The sequence below is a fragment of the Python bivittatus genome, unplaced genomic scaffold (assembly GCF_059951505.1).
Source record: "Python bivittatus isolate LINGU-HERP-01145 unplaced genomic scaffold, Pbiv_v1 ctg000570_np1212, whole genome shotgun sequence".
Taxonomy (NCBI): domain Eukaryota; kingdom Metazoa; phylum Chordata; class Lepidosauria; order Squamata; family Pythonidae; genus Python; species Python bivittatus.
The window spans coordinates 1,127,905-1,152,536 of record NW_028277097.1 but is presented as its reverse complement, the minus strand read 5'-3'; the positions used below and the strand labels follow the sequence as shown (position 1 = coordinate 1,152,536).

Genomic DNA, 24,632 nt, shown 5'->3' with positions numbered 1-24,632 from the left:
GAAGCATAGCTAGATAATGCTTAGCATTAATCATAGTGGCGTGGTCAGGACCAAGCTATTCAAGGACATTCTAGGACCTCTCTTTCTCTTGTTTTCCATTTTGCCAAGAAGGCTGCATTTCAGGAACACTAGAACTGTCACACAGAGGACTTTTTTTTTTTTTTTTTTGGAGGGGGAGTGCAAGGCCAAAGCCTTTAAAAAATTACCAAAATTACCCTAATTTGATGGCCCAATACTGACCATATTATAAGATTTCCAGATATGCAGTGTAGTACATTTTATTCATAAAGTACCAGTTAGGAATCTAATAATATAGCTGGAGAGCCAGCGTAGTATAGTGCTTCACCCACCTCAGTAATGAAATTAGAAGGCTTGCAGGTAGAGACTCGAGGACACAGCTATTGATAAGATAGTTCCTAGAAAAATACTAGAAAACCTGCTAGTACAAAGAAAGCCTGCAAATGCAGTCAGTAAGACTAAGGCTTCTTTATAGCAGAACCAGGGTTCAAATACAATGTCTCTTTCTTCTGCCTACAGGTCATAACGTGCTGCAGGATACTCTGTTTTCAGCAGAAGGAGCAAATGACACCTGTTCACAATTATTGTGGGAGACAAAGAGCCTGAAACCAGACAAGACCATTACTAAAACAAGAGATAGCTGAACATGGTCCCTCCCATCCAAAAGAGAGTGACTTCAAGCCTGTTACACTGTGCCGATGGGAGAAGAACCTAAACTCTGATTTCCCTATAAACAGAACATTTAATATATAGTGGATGCTGGAATTATCTCATAAAGGTTTAATTAGCTTTCTGCAATAAGCTTTCTTATTAGAAGCTTTGTGTCCTTAAATATCTGCTTCCATCTGCACTGTTGAGAGACAAACAATGGGCAAGTTTGACTTCAGGACTTTGCTTCTAACCATGCTTGATGACACCCTCGCATGCTGGTTAAGGCATTGGACTAATATAAAGGAAACAAAGTTCAAGTCTACCTTAGACATGGAAGCTTACTGGATGTCTTTGGGTCTGTTATCATCAGCCCTACCTACCACACATAGTATTGGTGGGGGGAAATGGCTGTCTGCGTAAGTGCATGTATGTATTAAGCTCTAAAGGAAATGCAGTATAAATCTTGCTGGTAAGTAAGTAAGTGGATGGATGGATGGATGGATGGATGGATGGATGGATGGATGGATGGATGGAATCAGAGAGTTATATCCACAAAGATTTTTTAGAATTATTATTTTATTATGTTCAATACATCTCTCATTTTTGTTTTGTCTTATGTTTGATTTTTTAAAACGTCATATGGGGATCAACAGCTATTAACCTTGATGGCAGTGAGAATGTCTCTGAAGGCCATCTGCTGGGACACTAGTGGGCTACCTTGTGCAGTTGGTTGGCCACTGTGAGAACAGACTGCTGGACTAGATGGGCCAGGGCTCCTATCCAGTACAGCACTGCTTACGTTCTTATTCTTCCTATCTTGTCTATGAAGCTGCCTGATACTTATTCATGTGATAGGATTTCGAAGATTTAAGACAAAAATCCCCTTCTCTTCATGGAATCTTTTGCATTTAAAACATAGACTGAAAAATTGTGAATGCTGCTATGTTCTTATAAAAAACCAAGCAAAAAACATTCTCATTCACCTGCACCAACCCGATTGCAAAACATACAGCTATTCCCAGCAATGAAAGAACTATGCTGTTCCTACCTGTCATGTAGATGCTGAAGTTCAGCTGCTGGTCAACAAAAAATAGGTGGCAACTTTAATTCAGTCCTGCAAACCTATTTTCACAGGGTTCCTCTCACTTGGAGAAATGAAATCTATCAGCTTTGACTTCTTCCATGTTCAAGTGTTTAAGGCCTCAAGTATTTACTATCCCATTTATGAATAAATATGTAACTGTTATTAAAAAACCATATTAAATAAAATGTACTCATCTTTACTCTTCCCCTAGAGTGAACATCATATTCTTATATCGTATTATGATCTGCTCTTAGATTTCTCCTAAATTTAAGAAGCAAGTATTGCATTGCATAGAAGGCTCTAAAAGCTCAAAGCTGCCGTGGGCACATGAAACCAGCAGCAAATTCTTTAGATTCTGGCCACCAAACATGAAGTAGTAGAAAGCACTTGAAAGTTTATATTCAAAAGGTAGGAAATTCCACGCTTGTTTTATTAAAAAAAAGTTTAAGAACCTCCAGGCAGAAAAGTCATTTTCTCTCTGTATAATGAAGGTAGAGAAAATCTATGTGGTCGCTAAGAGTCAACAACAATTTGATGGCACATAACAACACTTTATAAATAATGACTATTCAAAGTGATGGTTACATTATGAGCTCTCTTTGGCCAAAAAGTGGACAAAAATAAACATTCACATAACATAATGCAACCAAATTGCTGAAGATATACTCACCTTGTATTGTTTTGATACTATTTTTGCTCAACAGTTTGCAAGTGCTGCTTCACCCTTACTGACCTCGTCTTCATTTTCCTTCACTACCATTTAATCAAATTTTGTTGATGAATCCATCATATCATTAAATCAGACATAGCATCATGATGGCATCAACAAAATCAGTGATTTATCATAACCAAGAGGGCGTAAATCATAGTCAGGGCACCTGTGGCTGCAGACAGTGATGTCAAAACAGAAAAATTAAAATGTTGTTGAATATATTCACTAGAATTAAAAACAAGCCTTCTGAAATAGAACTTCAGCCAAATTCTACTCAACAAACTTCTTTTGAAGGCTTTCCCTTCATTTCTGTTTAGAACACAGCAGCACCAATTTATTAAGGAACAGTTTATCCCCAGTTCTATTTTATCCTGGCGATCTTTTGAGTATATGTAATTGATGAACTTGCACTACATGAAAACTTTCAGCGGCAATTTCAGTGATTACAGTACTTTCCAAAAGTGCATAAAACTGACCATGAAGATTGTTGCTTAGTATGCTTATATATAGTTTGATCATCCAGTTGTTCTTCTGTTCAGTCCCTTATTTCTAGGAGTTCAGAACAAACACATCTATCAAGCTCCAGAACCCTTGGACTTTATTTATTTATTTATTTGTCATATTTATATAGCTGCCCCTCTCACACAAAGTGATTCTTTTTTAGGAAAGATTTCCTAAAAAATCACTGGCAACACAGTCGTGCTAGATAGGCATTCTGGAATGTGAGATTCAGCACACTGCAGGGCAAAAGGGTATATAATGCTGAGATTAAAGTTCTAACATCTCTCCCTCTTTCTCTCTGTTGCCCCATCCCTATGCATGTTTAGCTGATACTGAGCTATATAATGTAGAGACTATGAGAGCTTGCAGTGCTGACTCCATTCATGGATTCATTATCCATTATCTAATGTTATTCAAACCGGGCAAGAGCAGACCCATTTATAATGCATACATTCATAAATTTCATCCACCTTATTTCCACCTGCAGTTTGAACAGCTTTTCCATTGCTTTTAAACCACAGGGCCACATGCAGCCCCCAAATTCTTAAGTGTGTCCTCCCCCAGCCTCTTCAACAGTTGGCACCAAACTGTAATTTTTAATGTGACAGAAGGGAAGTAATCATGCATTTAATTAATATAATTTTCACGAACTATACATGCAAAGGAAATCAAATTAAATTAAATCAAGTTCAATTTTACTCCTGGCTATGTCAATTTTTTTGAAATATGCCCATGGCATGCAGTTTAGGTTTAATGGTAGCCGTTAGCCAGACAAAAGCTACATGGTCTTGCTCTACAGCAGTGTTTCTCAACCTTGGTAACTTTCAGATGTGTGGACTTCAACTCCCAGAATTCCCAGCCAGCTACCAATACCTTAGACTGTATTGGTATTTGCAGCTAATCCAACACACTTTAAGGTAGCCTTCCTGTCCAGTATGTATATTCTTGATGCTTTTGGCAGAATAGGCCTCTTATGGAGAAAACAAACATGCACATCTTCATAAATAATTCCCAGTTCACCAGAGAGTAGCACTGCAGTGTAACCATATAATACATCCTGAAGTGAAAATAAACACAGAATAGAATCATATTTATCAGGAAGGACATGTTTTGTTCTATTTCCATTTTGCTATAGCCTTTATCACTCAGACTGGCAGCAAAGTCTCCTTTGAAAATAGTAAATAAGACCCCTAATCCCCACCCATAATATCGTAATGAATGGACATCACTTTTCTGCATCATCATGAAACTTGCTGATTAGACCTTTTCTGCCTTCTGCTTACTTACACATGATGAAAAAAATCAGAGCAAGATTGATGAGAAATAGACTTCCAGGCTTAAAGGAGTATTTTGCTAGGTATTGAATTAAATTTATGTGGAAGGAATTCTTATTCTTCTGCCTGTTTTCTAAAGTTCATACCTAGGTTAGGGTTAGGGTTCAATGGTTCCTGAATATCTTTGCCTTTGCTTGGCTATATAATGCATAAGTCACAGTAGCCTTAACCACAGTAGCCTTAATTGCTGAACCATTTTTCTCATATACATACTACATCATGACATATCCTCCTGGAATTGTACCTTTCTTACATCAATGAATTGACCTTTGATTCACCAACTGTATACCTCAATAAACTGCAACATTATCAAGGATGTTGATAATGGGTATGTTTACAACTCTCCCTGTTCAAAATGTGATATAGGGTCACGCTGTTAGAAAAGCAATCAGCTCAAATGGCATTCACACTTCTCAAAGGCTAAATGCCCTGCATTACAAAGTGTTCTCTTTCCAGAAACAGGGACGCCCTGATCCCTTTGTACACCTATCTGTATTCTTTATCAGTTGTAAAACAATTTTTGTTATTGGTCAAATGTATGCGTACGTTCATCTTCGATCTCTGTAATCATATATAAGAACTTTGTTGACAAGCTTCTGGTGCTCTTTCCTGGAGACCAGTGGTTCACTGTAACTTAATAAAACAATTGTTGGATCCTCTCCAACTGGTGTGTTTTTAGGTGAGTTTTTCCATCACAGTTTGGCATAGTCAGCAGGATAGGAAGTTCTGGTATTGTGAGGGTTGTCCCTGGAGGCAGGTCCATGGGGCTTCCCTTCAACTTAGATCCTATCTGGGATCCAGTTGGAGACATCTGGAGTAGTAAATAGAATAGGTGGATGTGTGCAGTTCCCCGGGCTGAGGTAGTTTAGGGGGTTTGGTGAGTTTTTACTGCAGAGTCTGCAAAGTGTGAACTGAGTCTGGCATGCTTTTAGTGCAAATCTAACAAGTTATAAGGTTCTAGCTGGGAAGAAAAAAAAAAGTGGAGCCTTGTGGTTTCTGCAAAGTGGTGCTATGCCCCAGGAAGCCTTTTGTTGGACAGGGAAGTATATGTTTAAACTAGAACACAAAGGGTAGCATTAATCTTTGTCTTGAATGTGTATGTGTATGTCTCACCAGGCTGCAAAGAGATGAATGAATGAACGAATGAGAGGACCATAGCCTTTAAAAAAATGAAACAGAGAAGCTCAAGTTTTTACTCCCACAGTTCCCCAGTGCAGGAGGTACTATCTAATCATGGGGGAACAGATACTAGAATATATGGAAGTAATGGAAAGAATGGACCAAAACCCCCTGTGAACTATCTTCTTTTGCAGCACAGCTCATTCTAAACTCTCTCCTCTTTGTTAAGTACACAACAGAGAGTGAAAGAGCCACAATTATACAATTAACACCTTTTGCCCATTGACTATGAGGCTGTCGAAGGCTAGTGTCCTTTCCCTGGCTTTTAACAGTGAGAACAGTGAGCTGTGAGAAAGATTCCAAGTACTGAAGAGTGCTTTTATCTGGGGTAAAGAAGGCAGAATGGGGGAGGCTTAGATGAATCCCTAGGTGGCCAGAAACAGAACAATAGTCATTTGTGGCTGAGCAGGTCAATCAGTTGGTTGTTCCTGGTTGTAGGGCTGGGGTTGGAGGAGATTACTCCTGAAGAGGTGAGTAAAGATTTGAGGGAACTTCAACTGAGAAAAAGAGAGTGGAAGGAGCTTGTGATGGCTGAGGAGATGGAATGGCTCCTTTGTACTGAGCTCCGTGCCTTAAGTGACCAGGTCCTGGCTCTAAACCAGTGTTTTTCAAATGACTGGGGAATTCTGGGAGTTGAAGTCCACACATCTTAAGGTTGCCAAGTTTGAAAAACACTGCTCTAGACAGTGTTTTTGGGGTAATGGAACTATCTGCAGAGGAATTGGAATAAATACATAATGCTTTGACTGTAAGCATGCCATCAGGAGAAGGAGAAGGAGAAGGAGAAGGGGAGAAGCTGGTTACAAAGTTGAAAGTAAAGCTAGTAAAGGCTGAAATTGGCTGGGATCCAGAAAAATGAGAAGCAAAACTATGGAAGTCTGCAAAGACTGGTAGAAAGAGGATGTGAATTACAATGTCAGCAATGATGTCTGCTTCTACGGATAGACTATGTCCAAAATATGTTAACAGAGGAATGACAGGTGTGAAACAAATTTTGCCTGATGTAGAAATATTAGAACCAGAACTACTGGATAATAATAATAATAATAATAAAAAGTGTGGATTACAAGACAGAGAAGGTAGCTAAAGTGGAAACACAAATGACAAGCCAAGAGAATGAACTGGATAAGGACTTTCTACTGGATATACAAAAGAAGTTGGCTAAAGAAAAAGCCTTTGGGATGGGAAAAAGAAAATCTGAAGAGAGATAAAATCCTACAACATCTGAATGAATTAAAGATCAAGATTGTTAGAAGTAAAAGGAAGGAATATAAAGTTGGTTTGTTTGACCAAGATTAAAATAAGACATGTTTCTATAAAGCTCTGGTAACCTTTTACAGATTTTTTGCTGACACCAGGACTGAAAAGTTGATGATTTATGGATCTGCATATAAATAAGAGATGGGTTATATTTGTAATCTTATAGGGGGTGAAGAGTTATTAAGTTTCTTTATACTGGTGAAGATTGTAAGTTACTTCTTTAAATATTTCTTTTCTTTTTCTTTATCATACTTTCCTCTTTTTTTCTTTTTCTTTCCTTGCACTTCTCTCTCTCTCTCTCTCTCTCTCTCTCTCTCTCTCTCTCTGAGTTTAGTTTGTATTTGCTTTTACTATTGTAATCAAAATTGTTAATAAAATTATTTAAAGAAAGAAAGAGGATGTGAATGAAGGAAAAAAGAAGAAGACGCAAAGTTGGGAAAAGTGGTAGCAAAACCAATGATACAGATGAAGAAACATATGGCAAAGGAGGAAATAGATAATTAGCCAACGTTAGTATTGTTTTAAGACCTGGAAGATATTGCAATGGCAAAAGAAGGAAGGGGGGAACCTCCAACTGTTTCTCCAAAGGGAAAAAGACCCCCCCACAACTGTGTGGTCTGAAGAAAAAAAATGTGCACATTTTGTTGTGGCAAGAGAATGTTATTCATCAAGAATCCCAATAACACAGAAGGGAAAATAGCTCAATTCCTGAGTATTCAGAGCCTCTGTCCCAAAGACAATACAATTTACAGTAAATTGAAACAGTCTGCTAAACCTTCTAGTGGTTAATTGGCATAACTTCCACCAGAAGCTCCTCTTCTTCATAAAAGAAATTAGATAGCTAGTCTGATGTAGCAGTTTAAAGAGCTAAACTACTAACCAGGAGACCATGAGTTCTAGTCCTCCCTTAATCACCGAAGCTGGCTGGGTGGCTTTGGGCCAGTTACTCTCTTTCAGCCCAACCCACCCACAGGGTGGTTGTTGTGGGGAAAACAGGAGGAAAGAGTGTTATGTATGCCATCCTGGGTTGTAAAAAATAAAGGCTGCATATAAATCTAATAAATACATATACTGATACAGTTTCAAAGCTTTTGGTTTTGCAACTAAAGAGGAAGGAATAGAAAAACACAACCATCAAAGGATGGCCTAAAGTATTTTACCAATCTTTATTTAAATTTACTGACTCATAAGCCATCTTTGATTATAGAGGAACTAAAAAAAAAAAAAAAGAGCCTCCGGGTATGGTTTATCTGAAAATGTTTGATGATGGTAACTTTCTTTTTTTCCTTTTAAGAACTGCATATTATATGTATATTTCTATATTAATTCCAACTACTCCTACTCACACTCTACTAATTAATATAACCAGAATGTTGCATCTTCAATCATAAGCCTATTTCATTCAAAGTGTACTTCAATGATCTGAAGGATACTTTTTCTATATCAATATGCCAAGGAAATAAGGGAAAAATTATACCTCCTGACAGTAGCAAACAAAAAGAATATGAAATGAGTGAAAGATATGGAGCATGACATTTTAGTTAATAACTATGAAACTTTGAGATGCTACAGACTTTAGTTAAAAATGTATCTATCCACTCAGGCATTTTAGAAGGCACATTCCTCAAAGACCAAAATGCTGTTTGAACTGTTGCTGATTGCATTATTACGGTTGGTTGGTGTATGCTTTTTTTTTTTTTTTTAAAGTGTAGTTAACTAATATACAGTGATGTCATATTTTTATTCCTCTGTATACTCATGTCACAGGCTCCATCCCTTGCATCTCCAAGAGGGGCTGAGAAAATCCCATCTGAATGCTAGAAAACTGCAGCCAGCCAGCCAGCCAGCCAGCCCTGTTTCACCCAACAACCACTTCCAGATAACTGAATGGCTGAAAATTCAGTGAGCTAAGTTCTCCAACACATTGTGGGGAATAGTGGTATCAATGAGGTAGCTTTTTATATTCTTATGAAACTTCAGATAACAACCTAACCAGAATATCAGGAATTTTCCAAAAACATGTCATTTCCAGCCCATCAGCAGTATCTTCATCCTTGCAATCAGGAAGATACCTCCAAACCATTTTAAGATACACTTAATAAATGGCACCCTTATCTTATTCCACATACAAAACTGGGTAGATACAACTGATTACACCAAAACTGCCCAGACTACCCCTTGGATCTTACTTTAATAGGGATCATGGGATAGCATTCTTGAGGGCAGCAGACAACCACACATATTGTACCCCCACCCAGAAACCGACTCACACCCCACTCCAAAGAAAAACTTGGCTAGTGGGTTGAGGATGAAGCACAGAGGCCTGTCCATCTGGCCTTGCATCATGGCTACAGCAGCATTAAGCAAACCCATGCTTGTATTGTCGAAGGCTTTCATGGCCGGCATACGATAGCTGGTGTGGGTCTTCCCTTCCCCCCCCCTCAGATCTCTATAAATACCCACAGAAGGGTCACATCACCCTGGGCACAGAGAGAACTGCTCCTGTCTGTGCTCCTGCACTCTGAAGATGCCGGTCACAGGTGCTGGCGAAACGTTAGGAAACAAAACCTCAAGAACGTGGCCACACAGCCCGGAAGACCCACACCAGCCAAACCCATGCTTTCTTGTGGGCCTCTAAGCCAGTGAGCTGAAAGGCCGGTAGCCTCTTCTTCAACTTGCATTATAGTACCTTGGGTTTTGGCCTTAGAATTCTATACATTGTCTACCATTCTTTGTATTCTTGCTTTCTTTAGTTCAGCATTCATTTATTTTTACCAGTTGATAGAATCATAGAACTGGAAGGGACAGATCCAAGTCTCAGAGTGCAGCCCCTGTACAAGTATAAACTCTATAAGTTATACACACACACATTTTTCTGTTTTTCTTCAATGTTTACTGATCAAATAAAATTACTGAATCACCACACTTTTAAAACTAATATTAATATGAAATTCAAGGGGTCATTCAGCATCCTGCAACACAATTTGGAAAAGCATGTTGCTATTTTTACTCATGTTTGTATCTTTTTCCTGAGCTTTTCTATGGCAGGAACAGCTTCCTTCTCTCCATTTTTAAATCAGTTGTTCTCTTTCCTATCATTTTTCCCCTTAAACAATTGCCTAACAACCTTTTATGTCCTCTCATTCATATCCCAGCTAAATTCAACATAAAATCCTATCGCACTTCAGTTTTTGTGTATCTGTTCTGTCCTCAGGTTCTTTCCAGTTCGCTCAGAGTCTGGCAAGGACTTGCGTAAGATTTAGATGAACCAAACAACAGAGAAAACAAGCTATGCACAATCAGAAGCTTTTTTTCCCTTTGTTTCTTAAGTGATATTATAGTAACAGCACCAAAAAATGTCCACCCAGCCCAACCTTGGATTTGCTTTGGTAACAACTTTCCTCCGAGTAGTGCCAAAGTTGCTGACAGAACAGGACATTGCTTTTCTTAACACCTGTCTTTGCCTGATTAGTTGCTTAAAGTGTGCTTTGTGATGTAGGCATGCACAGAGACCAATACTATTTGAGGCAGAAGCCTTTTTTTTTTAACACAATCCAAATATTTCATAATAGCAAAATGGGTTTGAAAATAAAGAAAATGAGAAGGGGCTTCTTAAAAAAAAACTGAGGAAAAAACTGCACTGAAAGTTTGAAAAAGAGACAGCTTTTAGGCAGCTGAAATGTTCTTAAATGATTTCCTGAGGGGGAAAGTGAAAAGAGGGGGCAATCTTGCTCAGCTAAGACTCTCCATCTCAAGAGGCTGGGATGGTCCTAAACTAATGGCTCCTTATTGCTGAGTTCTTTCTCGGTTACAGCTGGCAATCCACTTGATATCTTCCAGAATTGCCAAGGTCGCTTGGACTTCTCTCTGTGCAGAAAATCATCCTCCTTTTTCAGTGCTGAGAGAGAGAAAACACAACTTTTCAGTGGAGAAAGAGATCAGCCTCTTCCAGGATAATCAGATCGCTTCATTTGCTAACTGGGGAACAGTTGAGTAGTTGAGATGTGAGGGGAAGTGATCGCAGGTTTAAATTTTCTCAGCACTGCTCAGCTCATCAGGGTTTGCCTGTATGAATGGTATGTGAGTAAGTGGCTACAATGGCTTTGCTCTATTTACTTCCTGGCTGTGGGCATTTTGGTTTGCCCTGACCTACTTCTGGAACAGCTTCTGGAAGCTCTTATTGAGGCACAAAGAACCCAGAGGTAAAAAGCTTTCTAGATTCCTGCAGCAAAGTCTTAATCAGCTCTAAGGCCCAGAATTCACATTTTAAGTGTATATTGGTGAATATTTGAAAATGCTTCTGTACCAAAAATGAACAGTCTATTCTTTTCCTTATCTATATTACTTCTTTCACTTTCACATTTCTTGAGGGTATGAGCTACAATTTCTTAGTGCCTCCACTTCTGGTCTTTGGTCTTCCTCACCTTGTCAATGCTGAATTTCCATTCACTAACCAGAATTGTTCTCAAAATTTCAAACAATCATCTTCTGACCAACACTCTATCAGTCTACTTTTTCTACCTGTCACATCCTCCTTTTGACTTTGCTCTCCTCTTTTGACTTCTGACACAAGGGCTACCAGGTATGGGCTGAAAAAATCTAGACACCACCAGATGGCACCTAGTTCTCTGGATTTTTGCACCCAGATATGATAGTCCTACCTTTCCTCTCTTTTGAGAATTATATATATTTCATAACTGCTGCCAACATTTTCCTGCTTCCTGAAAAACATTCAAAATTGTCAAGTTTTAGAATGTGATTGGATGACGGTTTGACTAGCTTTCTCTCTGTGTGTTTCTCTTTATTTTTTCTGTTCCAACAGTAGGGGGAGTTGTAAGACAACTGGAGGTTTAGAAGTGAAGAACATGACACACAGCTGATTTTCAGTAAGAGTTTGTAGTCAAGGAAATTTTTTCTGGAATTAATTTTAAAGTATGTTTATAAACAAGTTCAAAATATAAACCAAGTAAGAGTGGAAAGTCTGGCCCATTTAGACATTATGTACGTGATTAACAACATTCAAGAGAGAACAAGAACTCATCTAAATGAAAAGATACAAATTCTGATCACTGCAAAAGATAGGTTTTATACATGCATACAAGGAATGAGAGCCTTCCAAAGCAACTCTAGATAAACCAGTGACATAACTCAGAGTTGCTTTATGCATGAATTAGGGGAGAGGTTGCTCTATGCTAGAAAAGTTTGGTAGGAGAGCATAATAATCCAGACTTGGAAACAGAAGGAAAGGAATCCAGTAAGAATATTCCCAATGTTAGCAACAAGACCTCTGAGAGACAACCCAATTCTTTAATGTATGTTAGTAAGCAGATGTTCTAAGAACATTAGAACACTAGTCTAGATCAAGCTTCTCTAACGTGTTCAGACATGTTTCGACTGTAGCTTTAATGTTGGCTGGAGGTAGATGGGGTAGTAGCCTAACCCATCTGACATGAGCTAGGTTCCTCCACCGCCTTATATACCACCTCTGATTCATAGCAGTTACCATCAGAGCATTTTTCCACTTGAAGAAAGATAAGATTTTATTAAAAATTCAGCATAGCCAGAAGATGCAGCAAGAAAATCAATCAGCAAAGTGCTTGTACGTACAACTCATGCCATCTATTTGGATATCAATCTTTCTAGCCAGATCAGGATTCAATAATTCAATAATCAAGTGTACTTCCATTCCAAGGAAGGGGGAAAAAAACCTGATATTTAGGAGTTTGCACATTAATGCTTTGCTTATGAATACAGTTAATGCTCAAATGTTTGACGTGATCCAAACCATTAATTCTGATAGTGGTGGATTGTTGGCTTTCAGGCTTCTTCTTCTTGGGAGTTCTAGCTCATCAGATTTTCAGATTGTGTACTTAGAAACTTTGTGTGCACCTTCATGCACAATGTAAAAAGTTCTATATTGATGCCAGGTACATGGAAACATTGCCAAAACTGTGTTTATGGACTCAATCAGAATACACTTACCTCTTGCATATGTAACCTAATTGCCTGCAGACATATAATCTGCATAGGATAATAGCCTAGCATCTGAATCTGAGCATTTCGATAGGATGGCTGTACATTCTCTAATGCAGTGATATTCTATAAAGGAAATTCTGTGGTGGAGTGTGCTTTGCACATCTTTGGCAGCAGTAACTAAATGGTACCTGCTACCCTTTCTCTTTTTCCTTCTTCAGAATGGAGGAATAAGATGATCTCGCAAGATCTCTGATCCAAATAACAAGGGCTATTGAAACCAGGCTAAAGGTTGCCAAAGCAGCACAGAAGGAAAGAGAGATAAATGAAGCAGACCCTTAGGAGAACTGGAAATCAAGGATACAAGTGGCTATGAAGCCACAAGAAGACTGGTGTTATTGTTTAGAAATATGAGTCTTTTGGTACAGCATTTCTCAACCTTAGCAACTTGGCTGGGGATGCTGGCTGGGGAATTCTGGGAGTTGAAGTCCACACGTCTTAAAGTTGCCAAGGTTGAGAAACACTGTTTTAGAAGGGGGAGGAGACATATACAGAAGGAGGAAACAGAGGATAACAAACCAGGGGAAGAATGGGTGAAAAGTGGAGTTTATGGTTTGTAGTAGTCACTGAGATGAAGGGAAATTAAGTTTACATAAAGAGAAAAATAGTTGGCTGCAGACAATGGGATCACTATAATGTGGGAGGGAATGGAATTAGCAGTTATAGTGTAGCAATCGCTGGGTTCTTCTTAACCATTATTTGCCGGAGCAGGGGGAGTCTTTTATATTGAGCCTTCCCTAACAATTATTTTAGAATATTAGAATAGACAAATATTTCTAAAATTGGAATTTGTAGTCATGAAATGGATGGAAATTATTAGCCTCCCTCCCCACCTCCACCCCCAGTTCTTCCTCCCATAACTAAAGTACGGGTGAGAAGCCTCTATACTTAGGTTGTATGTTTACAATAGGTTGCATTACTTTTTCTTTCCACTCATAGTAAGTGCTCAGAAGACCTAGTGAGAAGGATCCCATCCATCATAAGATCACAGGAAGCAAATACCCAGCAACACTTGCTTCTGAGGTCTCATGCTTGTCCTTTTAATTGGAGATAATAGGAGCTGAAACCTGAATCTTTCGCCTACAAAAAGTGCAAGTTTCACTGAGTTACAATCCACCATACTGACAGTCAAGTAGATTTTTAATAAGTTACATTTGGTGGAAAACCCCTTTTTAAAAATAACAACAGGATATCTGAATAGCATTTTCTGTTCCCATAGATTATATTTCCTTCTTTCTAGCTTTGAGCTAACATCTTCTAATAGAAATTCAGCCCTTGTCCCATGCTGTTCCATGACAGGATTAGTCAATATCAGAAAACAATACTCTTTTTTAAAAAAGATGCCACTGAAAATAGGAAAAAAAACAAAGCAGTAAAAGGAAGCAAGCAGTAAGAACTCCAGCCCTAAGGTTATTTTGATAAGCAAGTTATTGTGAACATGAGAGCAAACCAAAAGAAAAAGAACTCTGGAATAATGCAAAGTTATTAAAGAGCATGATCACTTTCCAACAATATATTAGTACAGCAATGTACATTAAGCAAGCCCTACAACATGCAAACAACCATGCAGTTCAAAGTTCTTTACAAAGCTATAATGTAAGCTACAGAACAGCTTTTAAAAAACAAACAACTGCTAGTTCCATTAGAGGCAATTACTAACGTCTATTCTCATAGGCATTGTTGCTACTAGGTTTCCTACACACCTTACCTGGCCTGTTAGGATCTGGTGGAAGTAAAACATGAATTACAGAGTGTATAAAAATGGAAGGAGACAAGGAAGAGAAAGAGGACTTGTGCTTTTATTGGTTTTCCTAGGCAATCCGGTCTAACTTGTTCGTATTGCTAATTGCTAATCAGTTATGTTGATCTGAAGCTGTATTACCAGAGGAGATTAAAAAGGTCAACTCTGTATGTGTTCTCTGTAAGCCATGTAATTCTTTAAATCTCTATCATGCCCACCTTGCTAAATAATATTATTCCTAATCATAACAAACCCCAACCTTCAGCCTAACCTTCCCAACCTAGTGTTCTCTAGGTATTTTCAACTCCAGCTTCTATCATATCCTTTAATAAGTGAGTTGTAAGGTGTGCTTTTTCCACTCTGCAATATATTTTTTTCAGATAGAATAACCAGAACTGAACAAATAATTGCATTTTCAAAGTAGGGTATCAGAACTTGCCCTATCTAGCTGACATAATAATTGCTAACACTGAATGATTAAATTATTTTGAATGTATTATCTTGTAATTCCTAAAAACAACCCTGTAAGTAGAAGAAAATCATTTTGGCAATAATTTTCACACTGCATTGCTGGAGACTATGGCTATTTCCCCCTAATGAATTATAGAGTCTTGAAGCATCACCCAGCCATTATTGATATGATATACAATCTTGTATTCATTACTTCTATTTTGGCACAAGAATGCTGACTATGGATGCTATTAGATGTTATACGTCATGAGTGGAGAAATGGCATATAACAGGAGTGCCTAACTTGGCATCATTATAGAAAAAGGGATATGGTCTGGTCTCTCTGTTGCACTACAATGCCACCACTCTAGCTGACCAAGCACTGATATTATCATTATCAATTAAGTAGTGACCAATGATACAAATGCTTTTCATATTATTTTTCAGTGTTGATAGTAGGGACATTAATGGTGAAGAGTTCACTAACATTACTGCATTTGCTCAGTGCTATCCTTTCAAGCATTTACAGGCAATAAAAGGGTCTTCTAGGAAGCTGTGATTTGAGGCCTCAAAAGCCAGTTGTCATCAGTTTTCCCATAAAGTCACTTGTATCTATTTTGTCTTTAATTGTGTGGCTTAAACAGAATCACAGATGAATATGATGAAACAGCAACTCTTGTCTTGGTCATCCATGCTATGGCAATTCTCAAGACTGTTGCGATCATGATCATGAATGCAGTTGGATCTGCCTTCAACAAGCCTCTCCTCTCAACACAAAGCCAATTCAAAGTCTGAGAGATGGCCAATTTCACTGAGCTAATGTTTAGAATCTGGCACATATTTCCTTCCCGGAATTCAGAATTCCTTTTTGTTTGCAAAAGTCCAGGCTCAATACATCCAAAACTCTTCACAAGTAGACATATCCCAAACTTTTAGAATATAATTTAACAGCATATTAACATTCTTAAACCTTAATTTCCCTCCAAGGACCTGATTCAGCATAAGAAATAACCAAAATATTTGTTGTTGTTTTTGTTGTTGAACTAATTGGATTTTTAAATCATACAAAACTACTGCTTATTTTACTAGGTAAACTGACCTACGACCTATAATCAGTAAGAATGGAATCCTTTAAATCAGGCTAAACTCCTGATGACTACATGGATGTGAACATATATTTTTCTTGACAATAATAAAAAATGATATTATCCTTCTGTTGAGATTTTTTTCCCCTATCTAGCCTACAGCCCCAGGATTACCTGATGGGTTCTCATCCAAGTACTAACCAGGTCCAATCATGCTTAGTTTTTTTTCATGTCAGCCATGATCTGCACTGCCACGTACTAGAACAGAGTTATTCAAGATGATTTCAGCACCAACTATTTCAGCTCAAAACAGTAATTTCAGATGTTTCAAGTTCAGAAAAAGTCATGCTTCTATCTCTAGTAGTGGCAATTGGAGCCTCTGCTTGGGTACCAAAAGCAACTTCTTCAAATACAATGAAAATGGTTAGAAAGAATTGCAGAAGAAATATTCAGCATGTTTTAGATTTAAATGCCTTTTAATATCTTCATTTAACATAATGATATCAGAGTAGATTCTCACATTGAAATTACATCCCACTGTACATCTTTAAGCATCAGCTTGATATTTGATTTTGAGTTTGATAAATATCAACTGTAACTTCATACTGCCAAAGTAATCTAAGTGCCATATGAAATTATGCTTCCAATGATCATTTGTTTAAAGCCTAAGGTTTAAAAAAGGGGGGAAATATGGAATATTGCTACAAGTCAACCCATCTTTCCTTCTACCTTAAAAAGTACATTCTGCAGTATCCACAGGACCTGTAGGGTTCTCTTATGACTTTGCTTCATTTCACAGCAAAGTATATTGCTTTCATGTTTAATGTTGAAGCAAGCACCATTTCTAGTTTGACAGTTCCTTACTGCTTTCCTCTGGGCAACAGTAAGATGATATCATTGCTGAAGAGGTTAATTCTTCTTCCAACAGTGATGCAACCCCACTGTCCAGCTTCTGCCAGGTTCCTGATCTTATTGGTATTTTTTGCAATTAATTGATGCCCTCCACTTTTCTGAAGGCAAGTATAGCTCTCAGCAGAGAAGAAACCCAGCTCCGCTTTAATTGGAGCCCACTTCTGTGCTATGAAATAGCTTTGAACTGTAGTACCGTGCTGCCCCTTCATGGATCACTGCCTTGTCATGGCAAAGGGGCTTGTGTAACTCAGTGAAGCCATGAGCTATACCGTGCAGGGCCACCCAAGACGGACAGGTCATGACAGAGTTCTGACAAAATGTGGTCCACTGGAGAAGGAAATGGCAACCCACTCCAGTATCCTTGCCAAGAAAACCCCATGGACAATGTCAAAAGGCTAAAAGATATGACGCGGGAAGATGAGCCCCTCAGGTCGGAAGGTGTCCAATATGCTACTGGGGAAGAGCGGAGGGCAGTTCCAAGTAGCTCCAGAAAGAGTGAAGTGGCTGGGCCAAAGCAGAAAGGACATTCAGCTGTGGATGTATCTGGAAGCGAAAAGAAGGTCCAATGCTGTAAAGAACAGTATTGTATAGGTACCTGGAATGTAAGATCTATGAACCAAGGCAAGCTGGATGTGGTCAAACATGAGATGACAAAATTGAACATCGACATCTTGGGAATCAGCAAATTGAAATGGATGGGAATGGGTGAATTTAAGTCAGGTGACAATTATATCTACTACCGTGGGCAAGAAACCCTTAGAAGAAATGGAGTTGCACTCATAGTCAATAAGAGAGTGGGAAGGGCAGTAATGGGGTACAACCTCAAAAATGACAGAATGATCTCAGTGCAAATCCAAGGCAAACCATTTAACATCACAGTAATCCAAGTCTATGCCCCAACCACTGATGCAAAAGAAGCTGAAGTTGACCGCTTCTATGAAGAACTACAACACCTTCTAGAACTAGCACCAAAGAAAGATGTCCTTTTCATCCTAGGGGATTGGAATGCTAAAGTACGAAGTCAAGGAGTAATCGGAATAACAGGCAAATTTGGCCTTGGAGTACAAAATGAAGCAAGGCAAAGGCTAATAGAGTTCTGTCAAGAGAACAAGCTAGTCATAGCAAATACTCTTTTCCAACAACACAAGAGACGACTCTACACATGGACATAACCAGATGGTCAGTACCGAAACCAGATTGATTATATACTTTGCAGCCAAAGATGGAGAAGCTCTATACAGACAGCAAAAACAAGACCAGGAGCTGACTGTGGCTCAGATCATGAGCTTCTTACTGCAACATTTAGGCTTAAATTGAAGAACTTAGGGAAAACCACTAGACCACTCAGGTATGACTTAGATCATATTCCTTGTGAGTACTCAGTGAAGGTGATGAATGATTTAGAGGATTAGATTTGGTAGACAGAGTGCCTGAAGAACTATGGACGGAGGTCCGTAACATTATACAAGAGGCAGCAACTAAAACCATCCCAAAGACAAAGAAATGCAAGAAAGCAAAATGGCTGTCTGATGAGGCATTACAAATAGCTGTGGAAAGAAGGAATGCGAAAAGCAAGGGTGAAAGGGAAAGATATAAGCAATTGAATGCAGATTTCCAGAGAATAGCAAGGAGAGATAAGAAGGCCTTCTTAAATGAACAATGCAAAGAAATCGAGGAAAACAGTAGAATGGGGAAGACTAGAGATCTCTTCAAGAAAATTGGAGATATCAAAGGAACGTTTAGTGCAAAGATGGGCATGATAAAGGACAAAAAAGGCAGGGACCTAACAGAAGCAGAAGAGATTAAGAAGAGGTGGCAAGAATACACAGAAGAACTATACAAGAAAGATCTTAATGTCCCTGATGTCCATGCTGGTGTGGTCACTGACCTTGAGCCAGACATCCTAGAGAGTGAAGTCCAGTGGGCCTTAGGAACCATTACTAACAACAAAGCTAGCAGAGATGACAGTATTCCAGCTGAGTTATTTAAAATACTAAAAGATGATGCTGTGCTGCACTCAGTTTGCCCGCAAGTTTGGAAAACACAACAGTGGCCACGGGATTGGAAAAGGTCAGTTTATGTTCCAATTCCAAAGAAGGGCAATGCCAAAGAATGCTCAAACTATCACACAATTGCACTCATTTCACATGCTAGCAAGGTTATGCTCAAAATCCTACAAGCTAGGCTTCAGCAGTACGTGAACCGAGAACTACCGGATGTACAAGCTGGGTTTTGAAGAGGCAGAGGAACTACAGATCAAATTGCCAACATTCGCTGGATCATGGAGAAAGCACGAGAGTTCCAGAAAAACATCTACTTCTGCTTCATTGACTATGCAAAAGACTTTGATTGTGTGGATCACAACAAACTGTGGCAAATTCTTAAAGAGATGGGGGTACCAAACCACCTTACCTGTCTCCTGAGAAATCTGTATGCGGGCCAAGAAGCAACAGTTAGAACCAGTCATGGAACAACCGATTGGTTCAAAATAGGGAAAGGAGTATGACAAGGCTGTATACTGTCACCCTGCTTATTTAACCTATATGCAGAGTACATCATGAGAAATGCCAGGCTGAAAGAATCACAAGCCAGAATTAAGATTGCAGGGAGAAACATCAACAACCTCAGATATGCAGATGATACCACCCTAATGGCAGAAAGTGAAGAAGAACTAAAAAGCCTCTTGATGAGGGTGAAAGAGGAGAGTGTGAAAGCTGGCTTGAAACTCAACATTAAAAAAACTAAGATCATGGCATCTGGACCCATCAATTCCTGGCAAATAGAAGGGGTAGAAATGGAAGCAGTAACAGACTTCATTTATTTGGGCTCCAAGATCACCCCAGACAGAGACTGCAGCCATGAAATTAAGACGCTTGCTCCTTGGGAGGAAAGCTATGGCAAACCTAGATAGCATATTAAAAAGCAGAGATGTCACCTTGCTGACAAAGATCCGCATAGTCAAAGCTATGGTTTTTCCAGTAGTAATGTAAGCTGTGAGAGCTGGACCATAAAGAAGGCTGAGCGCCGAAGAATTGATGCCTTTGAACTGTGGTGCTGGAGAAGACTCTTAAGAGTCCCTTGGACTGCTAGGAGGTCAAACCAGTCAAAGGAAATCAACCTTGACTGCTCATTGGAAAGATTGATAATGAAGCTTAAGCTCAGATACTTTGGTCACCTAATGCGAAGAGAGGACTCTTTGGAAAAGACCCTGATGCTGGGAAAGATTGAAGGCAAAAGGAGAAGGGGACGGCAGAGGATGAGATGGTTAGATAGTATCACTGAAGCAACGAGCATGAAACTGAGCAAACTCAGGGAGGCAGCGAAGGACAGGAAGGCCTGGCGCGATATGGTTCATGGGGTCACGAAGAGTCGGACATGACTTAACGACTGAACAACAACAACAACCATGCTGCACCTTTGGATGTGACTTTTTGTGAGGTCACAAGACCAGCTTATACAGCCCTATTAATCCAACTTTTGAGAGCCACCAAAGTAGAAATGGTGACACTGTTTTAACATAATAGTTTATATGTCCTAGTAATATGCCAGAAATTGCTCCAATTAACTTTGGCCCTGTTCATGATGGAAAAAGGCAAAACAAAAATAGTGTATCTTCAATGTCTTAGGGCTTGAATTCCAACTGAAATTCTGGGTAAAGGAAGAAAAAAAATCTATTTTTTTTTCTTATGGGCTCATAGAATCATTAGAAGACCTTGAAGATTAGAGGTCTTCTAACTGAACACCCTGCACAGTGCAGGAATCTTCATACCATCCCAAATAGCTACCCAATCTTTTCTTAAAAGCCTCCAGTGATGGAACGGCCACAACTCCAGGAGGCAGGCAATTCCATTGCTTAATAGCTCTTTGGGCCAGGAAATTCCTCCTTATTTCAAATTTGATTTCCCTCTGTAAGTGGTCATTAATTCTTGTCCTGGCCTCAAATGCTATGGAAAATAACACTGTTCATTTCCAATGATGGAAATGAAGATGGAGGGTAGAAGTTGAGGGTTTTAGAGGAAAAAAAAAAAAGACAAGCTACTGGGAAGGTAAGGTGAAGTTTCCATAACCCATCCCTGACACACACAACAAAGTTTCCAAAAAAACTTTGTGGAAATAACTCTCTCCTGCAAAACAGGTATAAAAAATCTTGCCTTGAAAAAAAAGGGAATAAAATCTGTCTTAAGCACTTGTTTTCCTATTCAACCCAGCATTAGTACGTATATTCAACCTTTGCTATGCCAATGCCCCATATTATATGAATCACAGAGGTGTGAGGAAGGTCATTTAGCCCTTCATTGAAAGAACCAAGGGCTAGAACATCTCCACAGCACGCCACTTCCTGAGGCAGACCAGCAAATGACACAGCTGATCACCATCCCGCAAGTCAATTCTGGTATCTGAAGTTGGCCAAGTTATTTTGGCACTTGAGGCAGAAAATACCATATTTTGGCACTTGAAGTAAGAGTACAATATTACTGGCTTCTTAAATAAATTAATGGGAAGGCTACCCCTACAGATCCATCTATCCATCTCCTTTGGAGAGCTAGAATGATGGCTTAAAAGCCTTTCTGGCAATTCGGTTTTAATTACCTTCATTACATTTCCATCCTAACCCATGTGAGGAGCACAAATATCCTATTCAAGTATTTAAACAAAGATGTCAAGGCATAAACTGAATTTGGGCACAGAAACACACGAGCCAACATCTCTAAATGCCCCCTACTGCAGATTTGATGACATCAATCTTCCTGGCTTAGAGGAGGTTTCTAAGTGTGTTAAGCTGAATGTGCTGCACATTTCCAGCCAGATAGTCATGTTAAATCCTCAGATAATAAAAGTGGAGAAACAGAGATATCAACCTAGACCCCATCCACAATGGTTTAGTTTTCATAACATACTAAGACATAATGTAGCTAGATTGATTTCAGTTTAGTATGTTATGTGAATCATGATTTAATCAACAGACTATAGTTAATGGCTTAATGTAATATGTGAACTCAATTCAGTTCGCACCCTCACGCATTTGGCTGAATGCTTCAGTAGGTCCAAGTCCTCCACTTAACCTCAAATGGGTGTTTCTCATGTCTCATTCTGGACCATCTATGCTTTTCGGTACAGTGTAATATGGATGTTATCTTTTATTAATTATGCAGTTACGCAAATAATAGCACAAGGAGATTTCTGGAGCAGGGTGAGAAGATAAATACAGCTATGATATTTTCTTTTTCATTGAAACCTGCTCAGCACCACAAACAGGGGCTACAAGGTAGATGATAAAGCATCTTTAGCACTGGCACCAGCAAATACAAAGCCTAGTCACTATTGATCCTCATCATATAATTATGCTATATTAGGAGAAGCCAAATTTGTTTTGCTTTAAAAGCTTTCTTCACTCAGCATTTTAAAATATCCATTCACTTACACAATTTGGTAAGAAATCATATTTATTCCAAAAGCAATAGTCTTTTACACATAACAGACTAATACAATGATTATGGAATGAACTTTTGCAGACTATAGCTGACTGCACCTGATAAAGCAAATTGCTCCATGAAAGCTAATGCTGTGATAAAATACTGTAATTAGTCTACAAGGTGCAATAAGAGTCTTAGGTTTTGCTAAGCAAAATTGAAATATTGAGTTTAATTGTTTGCAGATAAATTAGGCCTTTGAAATACTGGAAACAGGAGGAAAGGTAAACAGTAACTTGATACCATCCCTTTTATTGGAGCTGTCCTATTCTTGATCCATCTCAATTCTACCCTGTCCTTTTTTGAGCAAGGCTCTGTAGCACACGATCACTCTGTGTGGCAACTAAAAATAAAGAAGTTGGGGTCTGCATCTCTAACCCTCATCTTTGGCAGACTTGCAGTCCCCAGATCCTCTGCTTGTTCACATGTAACCCATTACATTCAACAGGGCTGATTTTCAAGTGTTTCTGTCCTCTCTCCCTATATGTTCATTCTTGTAGAAGATGACATGGTTTCACACCTGCCAGTCTAGCGTATATATCCCGTCTATGAAATCTCCAGATGTCGACATGTGAGCATATATTTTTTTTATAGGATAGATACATGTAACATAGCAAGCCCACAAGGCCAAATTAAAAGGTCATTTCTCACTTACGTGACAGGGATTATCCACGAAATTGGGTTTTACAAATACAAGATTTTATTCTGACAATACTAAGTTTTTACATAACCAAAATGCTCCATCTATGCAGTACAGCTAGTCCTCGTTTAACAAGCACTCATTCAGTGACCGTTCGAAGTTACAAAGGCACTAAACAAGGGGGATTTATGACCAATCCTCATAGTTGCAGCTGTCCCAGCATCTCCGCAGTCATATGATCGCAATTCAGGCACTCAGCAACCACTCACAATTATATCAGTGTCCCATGGTTATGTGATCGCCATTTGTGATCTTCACTGCTTGCTTCTGACAAGCAAGGTCAATGGGGAAACCAGTAGGAGATCACAAATGGCGATGTGATATGGGACATTGTGACCATGCAGGATTCGCCTAACGATGGCAACTGGGACTGCTGGAACTGCCAAGTTGGTGCAGTCACATGACATTGCGCTTTATGACCGTGTTGCTTAGCGATGGAGTTCCTGGTTCCAATTATCATCAGTAAGTGAGGACTACCTGTAGATGTAATAGACTACACGGAGCTCCAAGCTTTATAAAACTGAAAACAGACTTACTCTTTGTAGGGAGGAAAAAAATGGAATGAAGGATGCTGGAAGATAGCAAGGGTGGCTAGCACATGATGTCCAGAACCAGGAACTGATTCTCCTTCTCCTTCTCTAGATCTCTAGATCTGAGCCTACGCACATAGGGTTTTTAAATCTCAAATCTCTCAAAGCAATAGTCCTACAGATAAAGCTAGCGAGCACCAATGCAGGTAATAAAAATTGAAGGGGTCCATGGAAATCCATTTCATTTCTCAGCTCACTGCAGGACTGGCAATGCAAGATTTGCTTCCGTATTCTCATCTGATGGATTTCCTTTTTAAAAGCTTTTATCCAAGAAGGGCTTATCATTTCCTGAGTTGCCCATCAGTCTCACTATCTGGCTGTTTTGCTTCCCTGCAATTTTTACCCACTGAATCTAGTCTTACATTCTGGAACAATTCTAAGAACATCTTGTGCATAATCGTCTCTCAGATATTTCAACATAGTCTTCTTTTCTCCAGCCAAGCATATCCAATTATTTCAGCCTTTTCTCATACAACTGGCTTTCCTCTAGGGGTGTGAAAGCCCTGATGAGACTCTGTACCACGGAAATGACCCAATTTGCCTTGTAAAGTTGCTTTGGTTACTTTGAGGTCTCATCCCACAGTACCAGTAGCCACAAAAGGCTTCTGTATACGTATTCTCCCTGAGTTAATAAAGGCAGGAAGGCAGGTTCTAATATTCATGTTTGTGGTAAACAACTTGAAGGCAACTCCAATAATCACATTTTCTTCCAATGCAAAAATGCCATCATATAAATTGAAAGACCCTGAGTAATTCCACTGATTTTAAATTGCATTTTATTTTGTATGAAAATTGGAATAAATAATACAATGAAGTAATATTCATGCTTCTGCTACCTTTGGAGAAAAGTAATACTGCTGATGTAAAATGGCCTTTTTAAAAGCATGCCAGTCTTATGATGTTTCTCTCCA

At 39.0% G+C, this 24,632-nt stretch overlaps 1 protein-coding gene across 4 annotated transcripts in view; it reads right to left on the bottom strand.

The window, feature by feature from the left end:
* The window catches only part of PDE4D (phosphodiesterase 4D), a 679,443-nt gene that overhangs the window by 268,080 nt on the left and 386,731 nt on the right, over positions 1–24,632 (bottom strand). The window contains exon 1 of one of the 4 annotated variants that reach the window (XM_088152882.1): positions 14,481–14,501. The exons of the other annotated variants lie outside the window; for them this stretch is intronic. The gene's annotated coding sequence lies outside the window, so the exon portion shown is untranslated. Of the gene's footprint in view, positions 1–14,480; positions 14,502–24,632 lie in introns of those variants that run through there. 4 annotated transcript variants of the gene reach the window in all.